Source organism: Pinus tabuliformis, chromosome 2_2, assembly GCF_031772625.1.
Source record: "Pinus tabuliformis cultivar Carrire ecotype Pingquan chromosome 2_2, CPIR1, whole genome shotgun sequence".
In the NCBI taxonomy this organism is placed as follows: Eukaryota; Viridiplantae; Streptophyta; class Pinopsida; order Pinales; family Pinaceae; genus Pinus; species Pinus tabuliformis.
In genome coordinates, this window is record NC_142300.1 from 1272743211 (window position 1) to 1272768710 (window position 25500).

A 25500-nucleotide genomic window follows, 5' to 3' on the forward strand; every position below is an offset into this window, starting at 1 on the left:
AAAATTTATTTTAGCCTCAACATATGCAATGAGGTCTTACAATCTTTTGAATTTTTCCTTTAAAGATTTTTCCCCATAAATGCCTCAGGTAAAGAAGACAAAAACATGGTTAAAGCAAATGTATTTGAAGATTAGTAATGAGGAATATAATTCAGATGAGAAGGATGGATTTCACCACATCATTTGACATTGAAAAAGTAAAATCAAACACAAAATAACATGTTAATGCACACGCCGACATCCATCAAATGAATTAGCAACAACCTAACATATATTGTGTTTCTACAGATGAACCTACAGCATAAATGGAATTTACGTTACATTATGCGTTCCAACATTAATTGAACATTAAACCATAATGATGTCCAAAAATCATGCCAAGAAAATACCATGTGCCCATCAGTCAATCACCTTGACATCTGCTATCTCCTGTCTATTTGACAAGTTTTCTTGCCTAACGATTGAAGAGCATTAGTAATAGTTTTCTTTTAGTACTCTTGATTAGGACTCAACCACAACTTGTGATCTCTTTTGTTCACTTGCTACCTTCATTCTTGAAGTTTTTAAAATGATTTTCACTTGGTAATGTAGTGTTGCTTCAATGGTGAAGATGGCTAGTCAGGCATTCCACCAAAGTTTTAATCTAGGTAAGGTCACCCCACTTACAATAACATGATTAGGGCTAGATGTGAGCACGAGCAAATTTAGTAGGATAGTTATCCCTTTTGTTGTTTGCATTTTAGATAAAATTAAGTTTGACCCTTGCTAAGCGATTGGCCCTTCATGGGTGGCCAAATCCATGAACCATACCATATTTCTTATACAAGGATGAAGCACCATTCTATATATATATATATATCTATATATATATATATATATATATATGTAAGTAACCTGACACAGGGATTCGGGATTCGTAGGATACGGGGATTCGAGTGTTGGATTCGGACATGTTGACCCCCCGAAACAGGGCACGTTAGGATACGTTATATATTATTTTATCAAATATATATATATTAAAAATTAGATATTTCTTACACAAATTCTCATTAATGATACAAATTCATTGATTTCAAACATAAATCTTCATCTAGATGTAAGTTTTATTGTTTACAAAGTAAGTTAGTAACATTATAGCATGCATAGTACATACAAAATTCAAATACATGTCACATAAATGATAAATCAATGAATCATAAATTCTAAATTCATAAATCATAAATCATAATACATATTCAATTCATCAATGATCCAATAGGAGAAAGACAAGATAGTAACATAAAGACACTGACCACTGTAGTTTTCTCATTAAGTCATCAAAATCAAAATGTGTTACATAGGTAGTGCAATGCCAATGGCAAATAGAAATAGAAAATACAAAACAACTACAGGTATACAAGCCTCAAGGCAGTAGGTAGCTCATGACTCATGAGTCATCAATCCGCATACTCATCACCAGAATCAGCATCATTGTCCTCATCATCATGGTCACCACTACTCTCCTATGCATCCTCCTTGTCCCCTGTATCCATAGTCGCCTCTACATCTACTGGTGTAGAGGTTGACCCCTTTACAGTATCACCATCATCAAATCTAACAGGCTCTAGCACTGGATCATTGAGATCCATGTTGACCAATGCCAACTCAACACTGTTGTCCAGACCCATATCATCAGGAAAGACAGCCCACATCTTTGTCTTTCCCTTCAACCACTCTTCCCTCTACCTGTAAATAAGACGAAGGTTGGTGTGCACATACACCATTGTCTCTACCCTGGATTGCTCAAGCCTGCTCTTCTTAACACTATAAAAATTCCCATATGTGCTCCAATTCCTCTCGCAACAAGAGGATGAAGTCACTTGAGAGAGGAGCCTCATGGCTAACTGCTGAAGAGGAGGGCTTGTTGCCCCGTGGTTTGCCCACCAAGAATAGGGCTTCTTAGCCCCCTGTCTCTAATCATAACCTGCAAATCGACCAGTGCCTGTGGAAAACTCTACAAAGGCATCCTCCACCTAATCAAGCAATGCTCTATCCTGAAAAACCCGCCTGAATGCATCTTTCCTCCCCTGCGAGATTTCACTATCCATGTGAAGAGGAAATTTGCGGGAAGGTCCACCATTCAGCAACTCATGGTTGTAGTATTTTGGGTTCAATGAGTGAGCCAAACAATGTAAAGGTGTGCAATTCTTGTCCCGTCTGCTAACAAGAATATCCTGTATAGTACCACAGAAGGCCTCTGGTGATGTCTCATACTCGGGGCACTCACTCTGTAGAATAATGCTCCTCACAGACTCAATCATGGAATCCCATCCCTCATAAACCTCTCCTAGGATGGGTTTGTCTATATCTGCAAATCGAAGGAAAGAAATGATAGGGTCCATGATCTGAATAATTAGATCTACCGTCTCCCACCAAGCATCATCTAGCATTGTGTCCTTCACTCTTTTAGAGGCTAGTTGATCTATCTTTCTCCAAAAAGACCAAACCTCAGAAATAACCATGGCCCCAAGAGTGGTCTTGACCTCCCTCAACCTCTTCAACATGATGAATGAAGAAAACCATGTATCAACAATCTTCAACAATGATAGATTGTTTTACTCCTTGTAGATAGTGAGGGCATTTGTATGATTTTGCACAAAGTTACAGATATGTCATGCATTCTCAATAATGTTACCAATCCAAAGCACATAAGAAGCAATGGATTTCAGTGCTAAGTTCAATGAATGGGCAATGCAAGGTGTCCAAAACACTTGTGGATATTTAGCTTCCACAATCATGCCACCAGCCTTGCAAACAGATGCATTATCTGTAATGATTTGCACACAAGAATCAACACCTACATCTTCAATAACGTTAATAAACAACTCACCCATAAATTGTGCATCCTTGTATTCTCCAAGTGTATCCACTGCTTTCAAGAAAACTGGACCATTCAAGGAAGACACCATGAAGTTGATGAGAAGGTGCCGTGCTGGATCTGTCCATTCATCAGAAGCAATGCTAACCCCAGATGTTGGCCATGATGTTTTAATAGGCTCAAGCATTTTTTGCACCTCTTTTTTTGCCTTCGTCAACAATGTGGTTCTAAGCTTCTCTGAACTAGGAGGCACATACCATGATGGAGACCCGTGAGTTAGAGCTCGACACATCTCAATAAATAGAGGTGAGCATGCAACATTAAACGATATGAAGTTTTGATAGAAAAAAAAGCAATGGTGAGATCAAGCTCTTCTCGTTTCTCTTTTTGAAAAATCTTGTTCATTGGAGCAAGTGAAATTGCCTTTCTTTTTGCTGCTTGTCCCCCAATAGAACTCTCAAATGGAAATTTGGTGGTGCCTTTCCTCAAAAATGGAAGGGGGTCATCATTCTTGGTTTTTTTTTATTTTGCAGCCACATTTGCCATACCAACAATGAACTCTTTTTCCATTTCTTTTCTCTTTTGTAAAGAAACTTGTGTACAAGCTCCAACTCCACAACCCAGTAAAACCAACAAATGGCCTTTCACACGAAAATATGTGCTTGTGAAAGTATTGTGGCAAAAGTTGCATCTCCAATTCACATTGCCTCCTCCCTTCCCCTTGCTGCTTGGCCCATCCTCTCTTGTGACATATTTCCACAAGGGATATTTCTCAATGTTACCTTTAGGAGGAAGTCTTCCCTCAACATTACTTGCAGCAGACTCTGATGATATTGGGGAGGAGGGGCATCTCCAATGGGGACATTCTTCCCCTTCCTTTGCCCCCTACCTGTTGCCCTTGATTGAGCCATGAATACTGTAAAAAAATAAACAAAACATGCACAAATTTGTAAAAGAAATGCATATACAAACTGTTGTAATACAAATGCAAAAAAATAGAGAGGAAATGCACTTACCTGTTGCTTGAATCTCCTTGAAAACGCTCCAAACCCTTGGCTCCTTGCTCCAAACTTCTAACAGCAAACCCACAACTCACTTATTGCAAAAGGAATGACACAGAATGATAAAAAAAAATGAGCAATTTCGCCGCGGGTCCCGATTTGCCGGATTCGTATCCAGATTTCGTAACACATTGCGTCCGAATGGGACACGATCTGGATTCGATTGTGTCCCATTCGGCCACGACGAGTCACGAAATTCGGATACGATTTAAGGCGAATTGAATCCGATTCGCCGGATTCGGACACGTGGCCAAAAGCTAACGAATTCGGTTTCAGAGATTATATATATATATATAACCTCACCCAACCTTTCTTCTTGTTACTTGTTACTCTAATGTACAGTAGTAATTACTAATTTATTGATGGCTTTCATCTTCTTTCCAATGTCTCCTTTGGGCTCAACTCACAAGTTTTATTAATTCTCTTATCTTAGCCTAGACTAAATCTAACTACTCGATGATATCTTTTCATCTGTATATGCTCAGACCATGTCAATTCCCTCAACCACTCCATAATGATCCTACTTACTCTTGTTGTATACTTATGATTGTGATCATTCTCCATCAGCCATAGGCAGCTCAAGTAGAATCTTGAAATGGGCAAAAATGATTCAAGATCGGTTTAGTTTTATTTTCTAATACAACTTCTCTTCTGATTGGTTAGTACAACCATTCTTCAACATGGCTAACTAAAGCTTAATTTTGGAGAAAATAACAAAAGCTACGTTTATTGATGTTCCTCGAACACACCAACTTCTTTCTTCTTATCTAATTAATTTTGGAGAAATAACCCTAGATAGTTTTATTGATGTTTCTTGGAGACACTAGCCTCTTTCTTCTTATCTAACTCATTGCTTCATCCAAAGTTTTTACATTGGATGGCATGATGATGAAGAGTCAAGACCAAGAAAATGATGGACATTAAATCAGATGAAACAATTTAGATGTCAAAATTACAAAATAGGTAAATTAATTCGCAAAAATGTGAAGTGATATACTTACAATCTTCAGAAGCCCTAGTCTCACCGTGACCATAAGCACATTTTCCAAGTGAAAATATTTCTTAATCATTCATGAGCAAGACGATTTCACCAACCCATTAAAGTAAAATTGCAACACAAAAAACTGTATTAATGAAAGTGTAACCATATTAGAGTCACTACAGTATGGGAAGATCTAAATATCATCCATGCAAGTCACACTTATATGATAATTTCATTGAAGAGCTAAATGTGTCACTCCCGCATCTGCAGATCCACATGATGTTTCAAGACCATGTTGGACAATTGTAGTTGTCGTCGGTCTTTTCAAAGGAGAAATCAATTTGATCTCTAGCTATCCAAGTCAGCCTCAACTAGACAAGTTGGCCCCACCACTTGAGGGGGTTTGAACCTTGATCCAAGGTCAAAAACCCACTTGATGAGATTATTATATATTGGCAAATCGACTCCTCATTTGGACATCACATTCACTCATCAATTCAACCTGTTCTACAAGGAGATTTGTTCATATGTGTGAAGAAGAAGACCTTTTCTCTCTATGTTGACCAGCGAATTTGACTCGTTGACCAGCATTGACTTGACTACATTCTCTGCTATTTGACTGAGTTGCTCACAGTGGATTGGAGGCCGAATATTCTATGGACCTTTGACTTTCTGTTGACCGAAGTTTTGGTTATGTTCTAAGCATTGACTAAGGTTTGACTGCAGGTCATAGTCTAAGGTTTGACTGAACCTTTCTGTAGAATTCCAGGACCAAATTTCGGCCCTTTGACCAGCAACCTCAAGCCGAAATTTCGGCCCCTTCTACAGACTTTGACCAGTGGGCAGATGTTGAGTCTCTCTCTCTCTCTTTTGACTGATTATGACTTGGCATTTGATGTGGTGAAACGGTTGACCTTTGACTAGAATATTCTGATGTACAATTTGAATGAATTGCTCTCTCTCTCATAAGGAAAGATTACCAGGTTTTGTCCCATGAAATTTTGGTGTCTCTTCACTGTTTTTACTGTGACCTCTATTGCTCTACTGAAGTAAATGGTTGAAATTTTCTAAGTGTAATTGCTTAATGATTGGAATGCTCTAAAGAAGTCAAAATTGTATCATTGGAAGTAGTTCTCTGGTAGAAAATCAATATGGCATCAGAGGTGTGGTGGAGGAAAGAGCATTGAGATCACTTATCTACAATTTGATTGATCATCTTCACAAGATCAGTCCTGAAGAGGAAGTTGTTTTCTGAAGGCTTAATTTTGTCCTAGAAAACCTTGTCCAAGAGATTCACTCCAAAGGAAGGCTGACAATCTATTCAGTTTGCAAAAAGAGCAAGGATCTCTGTGTACTGAAGAAGGTTTGAACCCTAAACACCTCAGGCCTTCATATTGATCATGAATGAATCTCATACTTGGATACACACCTTTTCTATATATCAAGCATGAGATTGTTTCCCAATGATAGGTTCAATCACTTCTTTCATATAATGGGATCCTTATCATGAAGTTGAGGTGTTTATTCTATAGCAAGCCCTCTGAAAGGAAGAAGAAGACATATCCCAAAAGCCTAGAACATGGAGAGGCATCTTTTTCATGAAAAAGTTTTAGAGAGGACAAAATTCCTCAAGACAAAGCCACATGTGAAGGCCGAAAATCTCAGGTGTTGCTTCAGAGGACCACGAGCCTCAGAGAGTCAAAACTAAAGGCCAAAGTTGCCTCAGGCTAATACAGGGTCAAAAGATCTCTTGAGATGACCAAGTCTACTTACAATTCTGTTTTTAGTTTAAAATTTGCTCATGTGATACAACCAGATCTTTTGAGCTTATCTTGTCTAAAAGCTTATGATGAGAATGCATATCTAACATGATTAGTCTAGAAGGCCGAATCACACTTGGAAAAGATCAAAGGTCTTAATCCCTCACTATGTTGTAATAAGAAGATAGGACCAAGAGCTTTAGGCATCTATTCCAGCAAGCAGAACATATAATTCAGAGGTATGTCTTTAACTTGTGAATTCAAAGGAGTCTGATTGTCGCCTTAAGATCGAAAAGGATACCTCAGACCTCAGGACTAATGATAGAGGCCGAATAGCTTCAGAGATGATACAGTAAATTGAAAGGCCAGACTCATCTTGTGACTAAGTCAAGTTTGGGGTATACCTTGCTTACAAGGAAAAGTTTTGAATACCAAAAATTATGATGCTTTGGACTGAGATAATCATTCTAAGGCTCAGCCAGCAGGAGCCAAGCTTGTGTCCAAAAAGATGTTTTGAGCCTAAAGAAATACAAGCAAGCCATTATTTGTGAATTCTAGAAGGCATCATACATAAAAGAAGAATTTGGACTGATGCCTACAATATGTATCATCTAAGGGGGGTTGATCTACAACGAATATGATCTACATCGAAGGTATGTGTCTACAAAATAAAAAGTATGTAGAAATCACTAAAAGTGCTATCAGTAATTTTCTCTTTGGCACATTCTTGAAGGCTATGTCTAAGAGCTACGTATAGCTCTACAAAAGAACTTGAATCTGTTGATCTCAGCATACTTTTGGAATTTGAAGATTCATTATAAATTAGTCATGGGGCCGTCAAATATTTTTTTGAAGGAATGCTTCAAGGACTAGTATGATAAATTGTTATGACAAGAATAAATGACTAATTTGGATTTTGACTCCAATCATGAGATAGCCATATAAGGCAAACATGTGACCTTCACGTTGAAAGGATGAAGTATGATATATCTGTGCATTACATAAGCAAGATATGTCATGAACCATGTACTGCATATGATTGTTGATAAAGCATTTGAAGAATGATATCTATTTTATAATCTGTGGATGCTCAGCCTTGAAAGGAGGAAAGAAGACTTAGTACTATAGCAAACCAAGGAAAGTTGTGCATACATCTAATGATGAGTGGTATGATGATATTGGGCTGTGTATAAAGAGTTGAAGATGCAAAGTCTTCTATGTCTTGTATTACTCCATAAGAAGACGTGTAACTATCTCAAAACAGATTGTTGATCAAAGACCACAGCATTGAACATTCTGTTGAAGTTACAAAGATTGCAAAATACCTTATGTTATTGCATATACCTTGCTGGAATAAGTTAGATAGTCATGACAAGACTATAATTAAAAAGGACAACGAGTGCCTCTTCAAGGTTGAGGAGCAGAACTTGTTGGAGCAGAGACTACTTGGATTGAGGGACCAGATTATGCCTAAACTAGAATACATGACTGCTAAAATGAAAGGAATTATGTGACTCTCATGCATGTTATAAAAAGGCAAGACACTATGAAGTCTCAAGTATTAACAAGGCATGGAATATGTCAAGCTGTCCTTTAAGATCGAGATGTATCATTGAAAGCAAGGTCATCTTATTTACCTTCTTTGAAAAGCCTGCTAAATCTAAAGACGTCACTTGTCTAATTCCCTCTTCAACCCTTGAAGACCAAAGTCTCTCTTGATAAAGTCATAAATGACTGAAGACATATTAAATGTTTGCATGAATGTTTGAGTATAAGGCTAAGACCTGGATGATGAAATTTATTGCAAGTCTTTAAGAAGCAAATGTTGTTGTTGTTACAATGATTTTGTGAAAGAAGGGTTTCTTGATTTGATTAGATCAAGGATCATCATTAATAATTGTGATTCTAATAATTGAAGATCTAGGATTTATAAACCCTAGCAAGAAACAAGACTTGGATAAGAAAGCCCTAGGGTTTATGGAAAAAACACTAGGATTGATTGCTTCCGTTGAAAGAAGAAACCCTATCTCCTGCAAGGAAGGAATGACATCATGATGATGATGTAGACGAGGTTGATTTGCGAGTTGGATGCAAGAAGGCTAAAGATCAAGAGGGAGCTAACATATTTTCAAAAGATAATTATTTTGTATCTCTCTTTCTTGATTATTACTATTGTTACTATTTTTACTATTATTGTCTCGTCTTTGCATATCTTGCTTGGTTGTAATTGTTCTTCCTTGGCCTCCTAGTGAATATTGCAAGTACATAATGCAGACTTCCAAGGCTATGAAAATAGATGAAAAGATTGGAAGAACAAAGTAAAGCTTGTGACAAGAAGACTTGTGTTGAGAGATATTGTATTGGTTGAGCTTTGGACTCAGAGAAAGTAGACAGAACAACAAGATTGAAGTTTGTTTTGATCTATGTCAAAAAGAAGTCAGTTGTGACTTCCAGGATGAAGATTGTTAGATCTACAAAGCAAAGGATTACCTTAGTAAGAGGGAGAAGACTATGAAGTCAAGCACCTCGCGCATAGTACTCCCAAATTGATGGTTATTTGGTTCTACAAAGAGCGATGTTGATCCATTGTTGAAGATGAGCCCGTGATTTTGATTTCTAATTAGGGCCTGTTACCCACTACCTGTGGGTAGTATGCATAGGAGAAATTATTTTCTCCTAGATGGTCCTCAGCTAATAGCCAACAGCCCCTTGCAGCCACCAGATAGCTGGATGTGCTTGGATTCTTCCCTTCACCCCACTCTGTTCCATTATTATATCACTTGACACCTTCCATTTGATGGATGTACTGTGGACATGTCACCTCCTTTAAAGGCTGAAACCACCTAATAGGGTGCTTGGTCAATCCCCTTATTGAGCTTGGAGACACTTTTACATGCCAAAGCCCACTATGGAAGAGCATGCCACCATGAAGGGCCTCATCGATTCCATGATTTGTAAACTCTTTTACTTGATTATTCTAATGATTTGTTGTATTGGAGGGCAAGGGGATGCATTGGATCTTATACATGATTGCAGGTGGGTCTCCATTTGGGGCTTGGTCTCCCTATACAGGTTCCTAGCCCTCCAGAGGGCCACATTGGCACTTGTAGGGTGACTGTTGAGAGCCATGGGCCTCCACCATAGTAGAGAGCACCTCATGGATCCCTGGCACCACTCATTGATTGCTCGTGTTCCACCTTTTGGACAAGGATGATGCACCTGGTTCACCATGCCTAGCCAGCTCCACACATGCACCACACATTTGGCAGATGATCCAGGGTCCAGATGAGGGCTTATGCCATCCTCCCAACCCTTACAGATGGTTTACAGGCACTTTCGATCCACTCAGAGACCCATGAGGATGTCCTTATGCCCCTCACACCCACTTGGGGGCACCACAAGGATTTGCTTGGATAACAAGGGGCCAACCCCTTGTCCACTATGTTTGAGGTCCATTCTCACATCATGGCACACTCAGGACTTCATTAGGCCTCCTCAAAGGCCCAACAACTCATTTTATTGATCATTCGACCCTCTTGAGAGGCTTATCATTATGTTATTGAGCTATCTTGGTGGGCTTGTCACCAAGGGATGTTATTATTGCACATAATTTTATTATTCAGGGCTCAATTAAGCCAAATTAGGCAAATCAAACTCCTTAGTGATTGTATAAATAAAATTAAGGTGATTCATTTTGATCATCATCACTTGGATTAGGTTATTAGCTCTTGTGAGATTTTCACTATCCCTTTTGGAGGACGAGTTTGGATGATGTGGATGAATTTTGATGTTTGGATCTATTTCTCATCTTGGAGCTTAATTATTGGCATAATTTGATGATTGGATATACTCTTTTGTACATGTAAGTGTTCTTTTCATGCTTATTCTTGTTATTTACTTTGTCACATGAATGTTGTTGGGATTTTCACTATACAAGTCTGGAATTTACTACTTTCATATACGAATTGGTGGAAATTTTGATTTTTTATAGCGTTGCATCATGTCATGGGCCATGTATTAATGGGTGAATATTCCTAGAGATAATTTGTGCTAAATACATCTCGATAAGTCATCAATCATTGCAAATCGAAGTATAAAGTCCTTGAAGTAGCAGTTCTCATGCCCTAATGACATGTGAAGTTGCTTGAAGGCCTCCTTCATTGGGTGAATTCTTTCCAAACAATAAATTCCCCTTGATTCCATCTCTCCCAAAGGACAAGGCACTAATCCTTCCATAGGTGATCATGTTAAACGCATATTTCTCTCACCTTACCTCCTCTTTCTAGGCCTAACCCCAGACAGTCACCTAGGGCGTCACACAAAATCATTTATATCCATCCAAAAACCTTGAAAATTGATCCACTACTACACTGTAGTTTGTTCAAGAGGTCCTCCAAATTTCAAGAAATTCAGATAGTTGAATCCCGAGATATAACAAGCCCTAGCCACAAGACCATTTCTTGCCCTAGGTTGATTTTGGGTCAGTGATCTCACTTGGATTATTGCATTCAAATTTCAAAAGAAAATTAGTTCTTTGATCCTATTATCTTCCCCAATTAGGTCAAGCCCCTCTTTGGTCGATCAACTCCATATCCTTGACCTAGTTCGGGTACACCTGGGTCCTCTGTGGTCCCGCAACTTGATAACTCAAATTCCACAAGGACTACATAGAATCCATTTCTCCATAAGGATCCTCAAGTCTAGGAAGCCCCTTGTTAAGGCATATCCTCCAACCCTACGCCAAGGTATCCTCATAGTCCTTCCTAGAGAGCCTATCACCTTTCTTCCTGAGCAATAAATCCATACAATTGAGTCTCTCTTGTGAATTGGCCTTAGGAATCACTCCTTATCCTCTTATTGACCAACTCATCTAGTGACTCCCCTTTATATTGGGTCTCCTCCCATCGATGAAAGTCTGTAAAGAGTAGGGAGCCTTAGTTGAGGTGACATGGGCTATCGCTCCATTGTTGCCCTTGACCTAGTAGTTTCCCTTTAGGATCCCCTCCTAGGACCCATGCTAGTTTGAGTGGTAACAGGGCTGAGGACCTCTTGTCTAGGATAAGAGGGAGCTGATTTTTAAATGAAGGATCTGGGTCTAATGCATTGGATCAAAAGTGTGACAAAAGATTGGTGAAATCCTTATTGAGATCCTTCTAAAATTTGGCATGATGGACTGCGAGTCCATAGACACTCCCATGATGACAAATCTGAAGATGTTGCGAGACTCTATTGCTCACTTGGTTTATCCCACTGATTGGCTCATTGAACTATCTATTGAATGGATTTGCATACTCTAATTGGGTAAGATGTTTTGAAGACAGGAAGAGCACTTATGGGTGTTGTTTTAGCCTGGATATCATAGAGGAGTATGATGCAAACCTCTGTTGCACTTAGCACAGTTGTAGCTAAGTATACAATTGATTGTTTAGTCTGTTGTGTAGCAATTTGGCTTCGAAAGTTGTTGGCTAATTTGTTTTGATCAGGTGTTGGAATCAACCTATTGAAGAATGTAACTAGTGTCGGTCTTCATAATTATATTTGAGTCATGGTGTAATGTATTTGTCAAAAGAAAGAAAAAGATTTTTTTATTATAAAAGAAAAATGATTTATTAGCATGGGTTTCATGCTCTTATTATTTTATTTCTAGGTCAAAGCCTCCATTGTAGGCTTCTAGGGTTTGTACCTTGAGTCCTACTCCTCATCATCATTTAATAAACCCTTCTTGGGCTTTGTATATCAAGAAAGAAAATTATTGTGATGTAAATTGAGTCAAATAGGCCTCATCCACCAAGTCAGCCCCATTAAGGATATTCGACCACCCAGAATGTAATGAACAAGTCCGCCTACTCAAAGGAATGCTTTGATACCAATGTAACGAACAAAGTTCGTATACACAACAAACTACTTCAAAAGATTTGAAATATATACACATCCATGATAGGACAATAATATATTATAGAAGAATATTTGAATACAAGTGAGATGATTGAGTTAGAAATGAGGGTTTACTTTATATACCTAGGCAGGTACCCTTTCATGGATGGTCATGTCCTTAGGGACATGCCCCTTGATTAACTAATTACTATTTAATTAACTGTTCCTTATTATTATTATATTTATATTTTATTCATAACACAAAAGGACTACAAATAAGCAGCTACCCGACTTGATTTGGGAGACAAATCAAGCAATCTCGATTTACAGTTGCTAGAAGAGAAAAGAGGAGCGAAATACATAAAGAAGAAGGAGAAAACTCTAGCGAAGAAGGAGACAATTGTCAAGCAAGAAGAAGTTGAAACTCTCACTTTTTTGCCACACGTGCGAGTTTCTAGGTTGTTGCATGAGGGCCGAAATTCTGGAAGTTGGAGGACCAAAATTTTGAGTTGTAGATGGGTTGATGTTGTTTGACTAATAGTGACTATTGAAGTTTGGTTAATCAATTTGGAAGGCTGACTTAGTGGAGAGAGGAAGGTCTTTTGGTCTGGTCTAAGGTCTTGGATTGTCTCAATTTGATTTAAATCTACTAGTGGAAGACTTTGACTGGGTTTTCCCCTCCATGGGGATTTTAGCCCTAGCTGAGTGCCTATATCTGGTGCCATTGATCTTCATACTTTTGATTTGATGATTGCTTGATGAGAAGAAGATAAAAGAAAGAACATAAAGAAATTTAATAAGAATACAAGAATATCACAAGTAATTGTCAACATAAGAAAATATTTCTGCCTTTTTTATTTTCTAACATGGTATCAGAGCTAAGGTGAAGAAAGAGAAGGAAAAAGGCAGCTTGAAGATCTATTGAAAGAAGGAAGGATCAAGGAAACGTTTCAAGATAATATCATAAGAAGAAGGCTTATTAAAGGGAGGAATCTACATCTAGAAAATATATGGCAACTTCAATGAAGAAATGTTGAAGTTTCTAAGCTTACTTAATTTAGAAACCCTTCATGCACTTTTCCTGATTTATTCCTACCTACTCATTAATTTTTCTTTAACAAGTTATTTACAAAGTAAATACTGAAAATAAACACCAGTGAATGCTCAAAATATTACAGATCAGCAACTAAAAGAAACAAGAACAAACACCCCACATGACACCATTATTTTTGGACCAATGTCCCCGGAAAAACCCAATGCGGGAAAACCGGTGCAACTATCTGAGGGTTTTCTTATTAAGCAATATCAGAGTACAATCTGGGTGCCATAACTGGCCTACCCAACAGAGAATTTCCTTAGCAGCCATACCTCACAGTTTGAGAGAAATTTCTTGGCTGAAACCCCGGAAAACCCTTTCGGTAGCTCCTCAGCACAAAACTACTCCTGCAACCCCAGCGTCTGCCCAATCTGGACTGCGTCAGCCCCTCTTTGTCTCACGCTGGCCCTGCATCAGCCCTAGGAGGCCCTGCGTCAGCTCTAGGAGCCTCTGCGTCAACTACATTGGCCCCTCTGTTGCTCTGCAAAACACTTGGCTGCCTCTGCGTGAGCCCTTGCAGGCTCTGCGTCACCCTCCTTGGCTGTTGCGCTGCTCTCCCGGCACAATCTCTGCCTTCTCTGTTCCTCTATACTCAATGCCCCTCAGCTGCTCTCCCGATCACTGATTCTATCTCTCTTAGCAAACCCCGCTCTAGAGAATAGAATGACTGATCATCTGGTGTATTCTCCAGGTGACTCTCAAGCCTCCTCTTATACTTTTCCTGTTGACATCTCAACGGCCGAGATTAAGTCCCTAATCAATGGCTAAGATTAGATCTGGCTTGATCCATGTCTTTTGGACCACTCTAACACAGATTCATATTAATACACATTAATATTTTATTTTCCCTAAGTTTAGACTTAGGGACTCCATTAAAAATATTAATTATTTTAATATCTCCTTATCTGTTTAGAATCTGCCCAAACCCTTTTTGAGTATTGGAGATCTCATGTGCCCCAACCTCTCCACCAAATTTTGTGGCTAGAGCACATCTGATGCTACCCGAAATCAACACTCCCTCTTAGCGAGGACTGTGCTCTAGCAATACTCCTCACTGAGTATTACTCTGATCATCCGGCATCAGTACCTGTGCTGATGCTAGGCCTTCCTGCCCAACATCCTCTGCACTGCTGCCTCCTGTACTGCTGCCCATGGTTCTGCCACTACCACTACTGCATCTGTACGACAACTCCCTCTGCATCCATGTTGCTGCTGGTCCTTCCTCCCAGCATTGCATCTGCACTGCACCTCCTCTCATCATGTTGCATCGAGTTGCCCACTACTGCACTGCAACTCAGTTACTGAGAAGTAAGTAACTGATCTCCCAATAGGGAGTTAGAGACACCCACGATGCTCAAGCTTCCTCTACCGCTGACAAGTGCTCCCTCTCTGACCTCTGCAATGCTGCAACAACTCCCTGCATCTCGCACCGTTGCACACCTCTGTGCCTTCCTACACTGGTGCAACACTCCTATGCCTCTCGCACTGCTGCAGCCTGCTAGCTCTGCGTTGTCTCAGGACTCCTGCACTGTAGATCTCGCTGTTGCTCCATCCGCATCCATCTCTACCCACCCAGACAGTCCTGCTACTCCTCGTCAGGGCTCCCGTAGCAAGGTCTAATCCAAGAGGCTGGGTACCTTGAGGATCCTGCCCCTCATCGCCTGTAGTTTGCCTGACTACAGCGCGATGTCTCCCCACTTCCGCTCAAGTGGCGTGTGTACACTCATGGCACAGTCATCGTCTGTCAAAACTTCCTTCTCTGCCCGTCCTAGCGCTGCCTTAGTCTCAGAAGACTCTCCCTTACTCTTCTTCCTTGGGCACTGGGTCGCATAATGAACCATCTCCCCACAGTGGAAGCACTTGATCTTGGAGAGATCTTTCTTCTTCCGCTTCTCCTGCTTTCCCTCAGATGCTAGGGCCACATCCTCTTCCTCCTGCTTGACCTTGATCCCTTTGTTGCTGCTACCTGTCTTTGACTGCCGTCTGATCTCTTCCTGGCGAAGAGCTACCCACATCTCGTCCCAAGGTAGGAGAGTCCCTCTGCCCAGGATGCTTTGGACAAACACTTCCCACTCTTCTGAGACAGCATTCAGGGTTGTCCTCACCATAAGCTCCTGATCCGATGTCGCTCCTATAGCAGTCAACTGATCTCGGATCTCATTCAGTCCTCCGAGGAAGGAGTCAATCGTTTGACCCTTCTTCATCTGATACGACCTCATCTGGTTCTCGACCAGAATTCTTCTCTGCACAGAAGTATGTTGGTACAGGTTCTTGAGAGCCTCCCACATCTCAACTATTGTTTCTTTCTCGGCTATATGTGGTACCACATGATCTTTGACCCCGTCAAGGATAATGCACTTGGCTCTCGCCATCGCCTCTTCATACTTGTCATTATCATTTGGGTCGACTGGGATAGTTATCGTCTTCAAGGTGAAGTTATTGACACGATTCTTGTCAAGCACTAATAAGATTCTGGCCTTCCAGACTGCGAAGTTCGATGCTCTGTCCAGTCTATCCTGGTCCCTTACCCCGTGTAGTGCCATGATGCTCCTCTACTTCCCTCCTGGAAGTTCTCTGTTCGACTCCTCTGAGTCTCTACTTCCCGTTTGGAAGTTCTCTTCTGGACTCCCTCTGAGTCTTAATTTCCCATTTGGAAATCGCTCTGCCGCTTGTTGAGATGCCCCCTACTCTGATCGTCTTGTGCAACTGCACTGCTGATCCAGGTTCCTCGGCTAGAAACCCTCGGTAACAACTCCTCTGGCCCTGCTCTATCAGGTACTGTTTTGACTACAGTGCCTCACCAGCTCCACTCTGCAATATTCTTGCAGCCTTCTAGTCCCCAGCCACTGCCTCTCTGTGAACTACGTCAACCCTTCTCTGCCTCACACTGGCTTTGCATCACCCTGGATGGGTCTGCGTCAACCCTGGGATGCCCTGCGTCAACCCTCTAGCCCTCTGCATCGGCAACGCTAGCCTCTCTGAGGCTCTACACAGTTCCCGACTTCTTCTGCGTGGCTCTAGCTGGCTCTGCATCACACTTCCTTGGCTTCTGTGCTGCTAGAAACAGCGTCTGTCACCTCAGGACAGTTGTTTTTTGCTGCTATTGCTCCGCTCAGCTGATGTCTCTTAGTCCTCCTGTGATCTGCAATCACGCTCTGATACCATGTTGAAGTTTCTAAGTTTACTTAATTTAGAAACCCTTCATGCACTTTTCCTAATTTATTCTTACCTACTTGTTAATTTTTCTTTAACAAGTTATTTACAAAATAAATACTGAAAATAAACACCAGTGCATGCTCAACATATTACAGATCGGCAACTAAAAGAAACAAGAACAAACACCCCACATGACACCATTATTTTTGGACCAATGTCCCCGGAAACACCCAATGCGGGAAAACCGGTGCAGCTATCTGAGGGTTTTCTTATTAAGCAATATCAGAAGACAATCTGGATGGTGTAACTAGCCTACCCAATAGACAATTTCCTTAGCAGCTATACCTCACAATTTGAGAGAAATCTCCTAGTTGGAACCCCGGAAAACCCTTCCGGCAGCTCCTCAGCACAAAATTACTCCTACAACCCTAGCATCTGCCCAATCTGGACTGCGTCAGCCCCTCTCTGTCTCATGTTGGCCTTGCGTCAGCCTTTCTTGGCCTGTGTCAGCCCTAGGAGGCCCTGTGTCAGCTCTGGGAGCCTCTGCATTAGCTACGCTGGCCCCTCTGTTGCTCTGCGCAACACTTGGCTGCCTCTGCGTGGCCCTGCGTGAGCCCTTGCAGGCTCTGCGTCACCCTCCTTGGCTACTGCGCTGCTCTCCCGGCACAATCTCTGCCTTATCTATTCCTCTATACTCAATGCCCCTCAACTGCTCTCCCGATCACTGATTCTATCTCTCTTAGCAAACCCCGCTCTAGAGAATAGAATGACTGATTATCTAGTGTATTCTCCAGGTGACTCTCAAGCCTCCTCTTATACTTTTTCTGTTAACATCTCAACAGTCGAGATTAAGTCCCTAATCAATGGCTAAGATTAGATCTGGCTTGATCCATGTCTTTTGGACCACTCTAACACAAATTCATATTAATACACATTAATATTTTATTTTCCCTAAGTTTAGACTTAGGGACTCCATTAAAAATATTAATTATTTTAATATCTCCTTATCTGTTTAGAATCTGCCCAAACCCTTTCTGGGTATTGGAGATCTCATGTGCCCCAACCTCTCCACCAAATTTCGTGTCTAGAGCACATCCGATGCTACCCCAAATCAACAAGAAAAGGATAGATCTTATCCTCGCAAAGCACAAAGTATTGGATTTTGTACTTTGAGAGGTTAAGGAACCCATGAATGATGCAGGAAAGGAAAATACAACGAGACAAATATCTTAGCCATGAATAATTTTAGATGGAGTTAAGAATAACTTAATCCCCTACATATCCAATATAGATACTGCAAAAGGGATGTATGACACTCTCTCCAAACTATTCATTATCAAGAACATTGGACAAGTTGCTAGTCTGAAGAATGAACTAACATTGAAGATGTCAAAAGATGACACTGTGTCTTCTTATTTCGTAAGAAAATAAGAAGATACCAAATAAAGAACTTGTGATTGTTGCACCACTAGGTCTACCTAAATCATGGAGTGCCTTTACAGTAGGTATTAGTAGTTGGAAAGAAACTCTATCCTTTGAAGAAATGTGAAATGCATGCAGTCAAGAAGAAGCTCGCATCTCATTAGCAAGTAATAAGAAGAAAGATGAAGAGAACATCACATCCAATGCATACTCTACTCACTACAAGAAAAAGGGAGGAAACAAGAAGTTTAAAGGACCTGTTACCGCTCAAACTAGCAGGGTCCTAGGAGGGGATCCTATAGAGAAACTACTAGGTCAAGGGGCAACAATGGAGCAATAGCCCACTGTCACCTCAGTTAAGGCTCCCTACTCTTTACGGACTTTCACCGATGGGAGGAGACCCAGTATAAGAGGAATCACAAGGATGAGTAGATCAATGAATGGATAGAGGGTGATTCCTAGAGCCTATTTGCAAGAGAGACTCAATTATGTGGCTTACTTGCTTAAGAAGCAAGGTGATGGGCTCTCTAGGAAGGGCTAAGAGGATACTTAAGCCTAGGGTTTGAGAATATCTCTTGACAAGAGGCTTCCTAGGTCTAAGGATCCTTGTGGAGAAATGGCTTCTATGTAATACTTGTAGAATATGAGTTACGAAGTTGTGGGACCACAGAGAAGCCAAGTGGACCCAAACTAGGTCAAGGGTATGGAGTTGATCACTCAAGGAGGGGCTTGACCTAATTGGGGAGGAGAATAGGATCAAAGGCCTAATTTTCTTGAGATTTGAATGCAATGATCCCAATGAGGACACTAACCCAAAATCAGCCTAGGGAAAGAGTTGGTCTTACAGCTAGGGCTTGCTATATCTCAGGATTCCACCATCAAAATTGCTTGAAATTTGGAGGACCTCTAAAGAAAATCCCAGCGCAGTAGTGTACCAAAAATCAAGGAGTTTGGATGGCTACAATGAAATTTATGTGATGCCCTAGGTGACCTACTAGGGTTAGGCCTAAAATTTGGAGAGGTGAAGGAAAGAGAAGTAAATTTGACCACCAAAGGGATACGAGGATCATGTCCTTATTGCTTGGGATTAATGGAGTCAAGATACACATAGATCGAGAATTTTTGTAAGCTAAGGAGCCCTAATTAACCTTCGCTAGCTTACTCAAGGGCAACAACTAGGTAATTAGAGATTTATACTTCAAATTTGCCAAAGAGATGAAGTTTCGAGGCTTAAAGCCTATTAGGTGCCTCTAAGAACATTCACCCACTCTCGTCAAGTATAGTGGACACATTAAATCACTTATTCAAGGTTCCCAGAAGAATTTCGCATTTACTTTAACCCATACAAGAATAATGATAACCATAACATGTAGTAAACCAGTAAAATAACAAGAATAGCATCAAAATTCGACTTACATGAGAGAGAGAGAGTATATCCATTCATCAAATTTGCATTAGAAAGAAGCTTTGAAGACAATAATGAAAATCCACACATCATAGTGAATCAAGAATACTCCTAAAAGTTTACCCAGCAAAATGTGCGAAAATCTTTCAAGAGATACTAATCCAATCCAAGTGATGATGAATGAGAAAGAATGCCTCTCTTCTATTTATACAATCCTCTAAGGGATTCGAATGGCCTAATTTGCACGAATAATGCCCCTAAAATAAAATAATGTGCATAATAACAATATTTTTGGTGACAAGCCCACCAAATAGCTCCATAATAAGAATAATTAGCCTCTGAAGAGGGCCGAAATAATAGAAAGATAGCTAGAAGGGTCATTGGAAGGCCAAATGAGCTCCCTCACGTGCCATAATGAATAGGACGGCTCCAATAACAGTGATGAATGGGGTGGCCCCTTAATCTCCAAGCAAGTCACATGTGGTGCTCCCAAGTGGTGTGGGGGCACAATGACATCCTCATGGGTCTCCAAGTAGATCGATACTGCCTGCAAACCATATGTCAGGGCTAGAATGATGTCATTGGCCCTCCTTTTGTCTCCTGCGATGAGACACATCCTCATCTGGACCCTGGAACCTCTGCGAAGTGCGTGAACCTCTGCGAAGTTGGTTGGGCATGGTGATCCAGTTGCATCATCCTCATCCAAAAGGTGGAACACGATCAATCTCTGAACTATGTTGGGGATCCAAGAAGTATTCTCTGCTATGGTGGAGGCCCATGGCTCTCAACGCTCACCCTACAAATGCCCATGTGGCCCTCTGGGGGGCTTGGACCCCGTATAGGGAGACCAATCCCCAAATGGAGACCCACCTGCAATCCTAGATAAGATCCAATGTGTCCCCTATCCTTCCAATACAACAGATCATTAGAATAATCAAGTAAAAGAGTTTACGAATCATGGATTCAAATGGGCACTTCATGGTGGCATGCCCTTCCATAGTGGGCTTTGGCATGTACAAGTGTCTCCAAGCTCAATAAAAGGTTAACCAAGGACCCTATTAGGTGGTTTCAGCCTTTAAAGCAGGTGGCATGTGCATGGTAATCCATCAAACGGTAGGTGGCATGTGATGTAATGATGAGATAAAGTGAGGATCAAGGGAAAAATTCCATGCCACATGTTAGGGTGCAAGGGTAGCTATAAGAGGGGAAGCCCACACCTTGGTATATGAGTGTAAGAGGGAGAAATTGCGGTACATAAGTTACCCCGGCCTTTGTTTTTCCACTCTTCTTCATATACCTTTTGCATTTTATTAATTTTTCTTCATAACTGCTCAGGGCTTCAAGGAATGAGAGGATGATGGTATATATAGCAGTAGGTATCTCTCTTTAAGGTGGGACATTTCATTGCCCACCAAGGGTTGGGACAATCATGGGTTCCTTAATATGGATGGGGCTCATCTAAGTCCCATGGAACCAGGGTGATGGCCATAGATAAGGGGTAAATCTTATGTTTGGCTTTTGCCCACACACTGAATTTGTATGTTCCGAACATCTTTTTGCATTTTATGGTACATTTCCTCTCGAGATTGGCCAAATTATGCTTTTTCTTTTTCTTTTAGTTGCATCAACCTCAGAGGCTTCATTCCAAGCCCGACCCAAAGTGCAGAGAAGGGGAGGGGGAGGCTACCCCTTTATGGACCCAGTGGACACATGTGGACCTAGATGGGAAATATGATGAATGGGGTTATAATGAGTGGAGGAGAGTGATGTATATGGTATTGGGAAGTGGGACCATGCAACCAAAATCGAGATTTCCCATGTAGTGCTAGTCCTAAATCCAATGGCCAGTAAAAGAGATCCCGCGGGACTAGAATACAACGCAAACCATCAAAGAGGGCAAAGGAGACAAGAGTACAGACCTAACCCACTCTTTCCGCTGAATCCCCCCACTAATCCATGCCCAAAAGTGTCCATGAAAAGTAAACAAAATTACTCAACTACACCAATGAAAGGTCATACCTTTAGGGTCGGGAGGCCAGCGTTCAAAAATAAAATCATAACAGATGGGTGAGGGGCCACATGGCTGACTCAGGTGGCGAAGATAGTGGCACATCAAGCTATCTCGTGGCTACAAGGAGTTATTGGTTGTCGGTTGAGGACCATTGAGGAGAAAAATTTTCTCCTATATGTACTACCCACAAGCAATGGGTAACAGGACCAAAGAAGAAGATTGACCTATCCAAAATAGAATGCTTTAATTGTCACAAGATGGGACACTGCAAGAATCAATGTCCTGAAAATCCTAAAAATAAGAAGAGAGAGGAAGAGAGAGAACATGCTACAGTTGCAGATGAAGCTCCACAAAAGAAGAACAAGACTAAAGAATCTGAAGTCAAAGACTTATATTATTAAGTCTCTTACATATCCTCCTATTTATATCATAGACTATTGTTTTATGTTTTGTAAAGTTTTCTTTTATGTTTTAATTTCTAGAGTTTATGAACCTAATATGTCTTGTTAGAAATTCTTGAATTGTTTTGATAAGGTATAGGCATCCCTCAAAAGGATTTGAATTGGTGAAAGATTAAGAGGGGACCTCCACCATTTTACAAAAGATAAGTATCTTGTTCTTTGTTTTCTCTTTAATGATTGAGTTCCTCTATACATCTAGCTTTGTTTGTATTGCATACTTATAATTCATTCTTTATATTTTCCTTGGTAGGAAAGGATGCAAAAATACATAAGGATTATGGCTAGACTCAGAGGGAGACATCAAAATAAAAATCTTAAATAAGCTCACTCTACAAGGTTTGTTAAAGAGCAACTCAAGGTATGTTTGAATAGTTGTGGATCTTCTTCTTATAAGAAGGTATGATTATTCTTCATTTAGAATTTTCTTTATATTACTAGCTCTCTTATGTCTAGGGTTTTGAATCAAAAAGATTCGTGTTAGGGTAATTGATCACTAGATTGAATCTACCCTTGTCATACTATCTCTTATCATTTGTTCATTTTGGTGAAACATTAACCTTTAGGGTTCACTGTAAAACCTTAGCCTTTTGATGCTTAGGGTAAATTGATGTTAACCATAAAGCCCTAAGTCTACTTAGGGTTTGTTAATAAAAGTCTAGAACATATGATTAAGTCCTTCTCTATTGATGATTAGGGTTTGTTGATGTTATAGAATCCTAGCCTTTTAGGGTTTGTTGCTAATGTCTAGGTTATATGATAAAACACTAGATTTTTAGGGTTTGATGAATTAGGGTTTATGATAAAACCCTTAGTAAGATATAAGAAAATAATAATGAAACCCTAGATATGAAATGCTAGAATGTTAACTTGATTGTTGATATCCATGATTTAGTTTCATTAATGAAATCTAGGGTTGGTGACAAAATCCTAGTAGAGTTTGACATGAAATTGTAGGGAAAAATATTGAAAATGCTATGATTGGATTACTAACTTGATTTAGTTGATATCTAAGGCTTTAGGTCTCAATGATGGAATCTAGGGTGTGTTACAAAACCCTAGCAAAGATGTTGAAATCTAGGATATAAGAGATGTAACTCTTGTTAATTATGAACCTAACGGTTTCGGTTTTTGATGTCTAAAGCTTGATTGTTTTGATATTTCTATAAAGTTAACTTCAAGCTCCTGTATATTTGTATTTGGTTGTACTTGTTGAAGATTTGCAAGTACATGATCTTCAAGATGTTGAAGATGTTCACTATAAAGCCTTAAAATTTAAAATTTAAAGTGTAAAAACAGAGTATAACAATTTCTGAATTTATCAATTTGATGTTGAGTACCTACCTGGGGTTTCTGTGGTTGAAGATGCTTTTGATATGCTCCCGCTCTCGTTACCAGAACAACCAAAACCTCCCAGCCAAACTGAGCACCACTTCAATACCCAGCTCCAAAGTACTTCAAATTCGAGGTACTCTGGCCCCCGTGCCCAAAATCTCAAGAACAACTGAGCTCAGACTTCTTTCTATCAGTAACATGTAATTTCCCTTCTCTGTAATTCTTCCTCTCTGTCTTCACCAAAAAAAAACTCCTCCCCCACTCGGTCTCAGAGTGCTCGGATTAATACTTGTCCTCAGGCGGTTGCCGCCTTCTTCCACCGCCTTCATTCGATTTTCTGCCTTAGTCATCTATTGTACGTGTTATCTTAGGGAGAGTTACTTTAATATATAAAGGTGGATAAGTTTAATTTTCATTCTTTGTAATATTTAAACAAAATGTAATTTAATACATAACTTTATTTTATAGTATTTAAAATAAATGAACAGTTATCCATAACACATACTTATATTAAGTGTTTGATATTTTAACAATGAATATTTAATATTTAAAAATGAATATTTGCACATATTTACATTAAGGGGATTGAAAGTGTTAATTTTATTTAATAACCTTATAATTACAAAATATTTAATATGTATCTTTTGAGAGTGTCGAATCCCTTCTTAATTAATTTAGGTACTTGAACATCTTTCATATTTCTTTAATAAGTATACTAGTGCAAGGCATGCGACGTATGCATACGTAGCTATCATATGCATACATCGTATACCTGCTAATACCCTTTTGCTTATAAATCGAAATGGGTCATTACATTCACCTACCTCATAATAATGATGAGCATGATGGAAAGAGAGAGTTGCAAGAAAAATGATGAGAATAAAGATAAATAGATGATTTTGTTGCCATAAAAAGAATGATGGAATAAAGCTTTGAAAGGTTGAAGTTTCTTCGATGATATGATGATACAAATAAAAGAGCAAGTTCTTGTTATAAATAAGAAGCTTGGATAAAGAAAGGGTATATCTCTCCAGTTAAGAGGGAGGGCATATTGTGACAACTATAAGACCTTGAAGAAAGAATGTGATCAAAGAATAGCTAAAGAACTATAAAAGGTTGCTCCTGATTAATGAAGTTATAAACAAGATTTAGATGTTTTCAAAGAAATGCTAAGGTTAAGTTTGATGTTGGTGGAAAATTGAGGAAGGAAGCTTTCGACGAAATGTGTTTGAATAATATGAAGATGATCCAAGTAGCATCAGAATGATTGAGTACCTCAAAGTTTTGTGCTAAACATATATATATATTGAAAGTTTATTACTAATTGGGATTGAGTTTGTGCAGGATCTCTCCATAAGAAAGTTGAACATAATGGAAGCATGCTTGGACTGGTGGATATATCTGATTTAGTTGATAGGGAGAGATGAAGCATCTTGGGGCGACAAGATGCTTGGGAGGACATCTGGCCAGCCTGTGATGATGTCTAGATCTCGAAGTAGGGAGGGTATCATTGGTCTTGTGGAGCTCCTACCTTGGATATGATACTTAGATCCTTGTGGGTTGGTGTTAGAGCTAAACCCTGATGGTACCTATAGTGGCTAAAGCTTGGAACACACCTTAGTCCCAACTGATTAGATACCTTGGTCAAGTATCTAATTTGTAGCATTGCGTGTGCTATGACTCTTGGTAGAATATATCATTTTGAATTCATCTTTGTACCTATATATGTATCATTATGAATACCTTCCTAGTTAAGAGGGAGTGTTGAAGAATGTAACTAGTGTTAATGGATAGGCTGGGTTGGCAATTTGTCGTACAGTTTGAACGACGATGGAAGGCGGCTATGGATCAATGGTGTTGGCTAGAGAAATGTTGAACAGTGGCTCCAAATTTGTGCGGCAGGCAAATAGGTGTTGGTGACTGTGTGGTTGCTCGTTGCAAGCTTGTGGCGGTGGCTCACAATGAGCGTTGGCGGCGACACTCTTTGGACAGGGAACGTTTTTTTTTTTTTTTTCAAATTATATATATATATATTAACTTTTTTTTTAGTATATAGATTTTTTTAAATCCTTTTTAATAAAAA

General features: G+C 39.8%; 1 protein-coding gene across 2 annotated transcripts in view; it reads right to left on the reverse strand.

Annotated features, from left to right (window-relative positions):
• LOC149198119 (uncharacterized) overlaps positions 1 to 25500 on the reverse strand; it is a 364260-nt gene that overhangs the window by 730 nt on the left and 338030 nt on the right. The gene's annotated exons all lie outside the window — the stretch shown is intronic.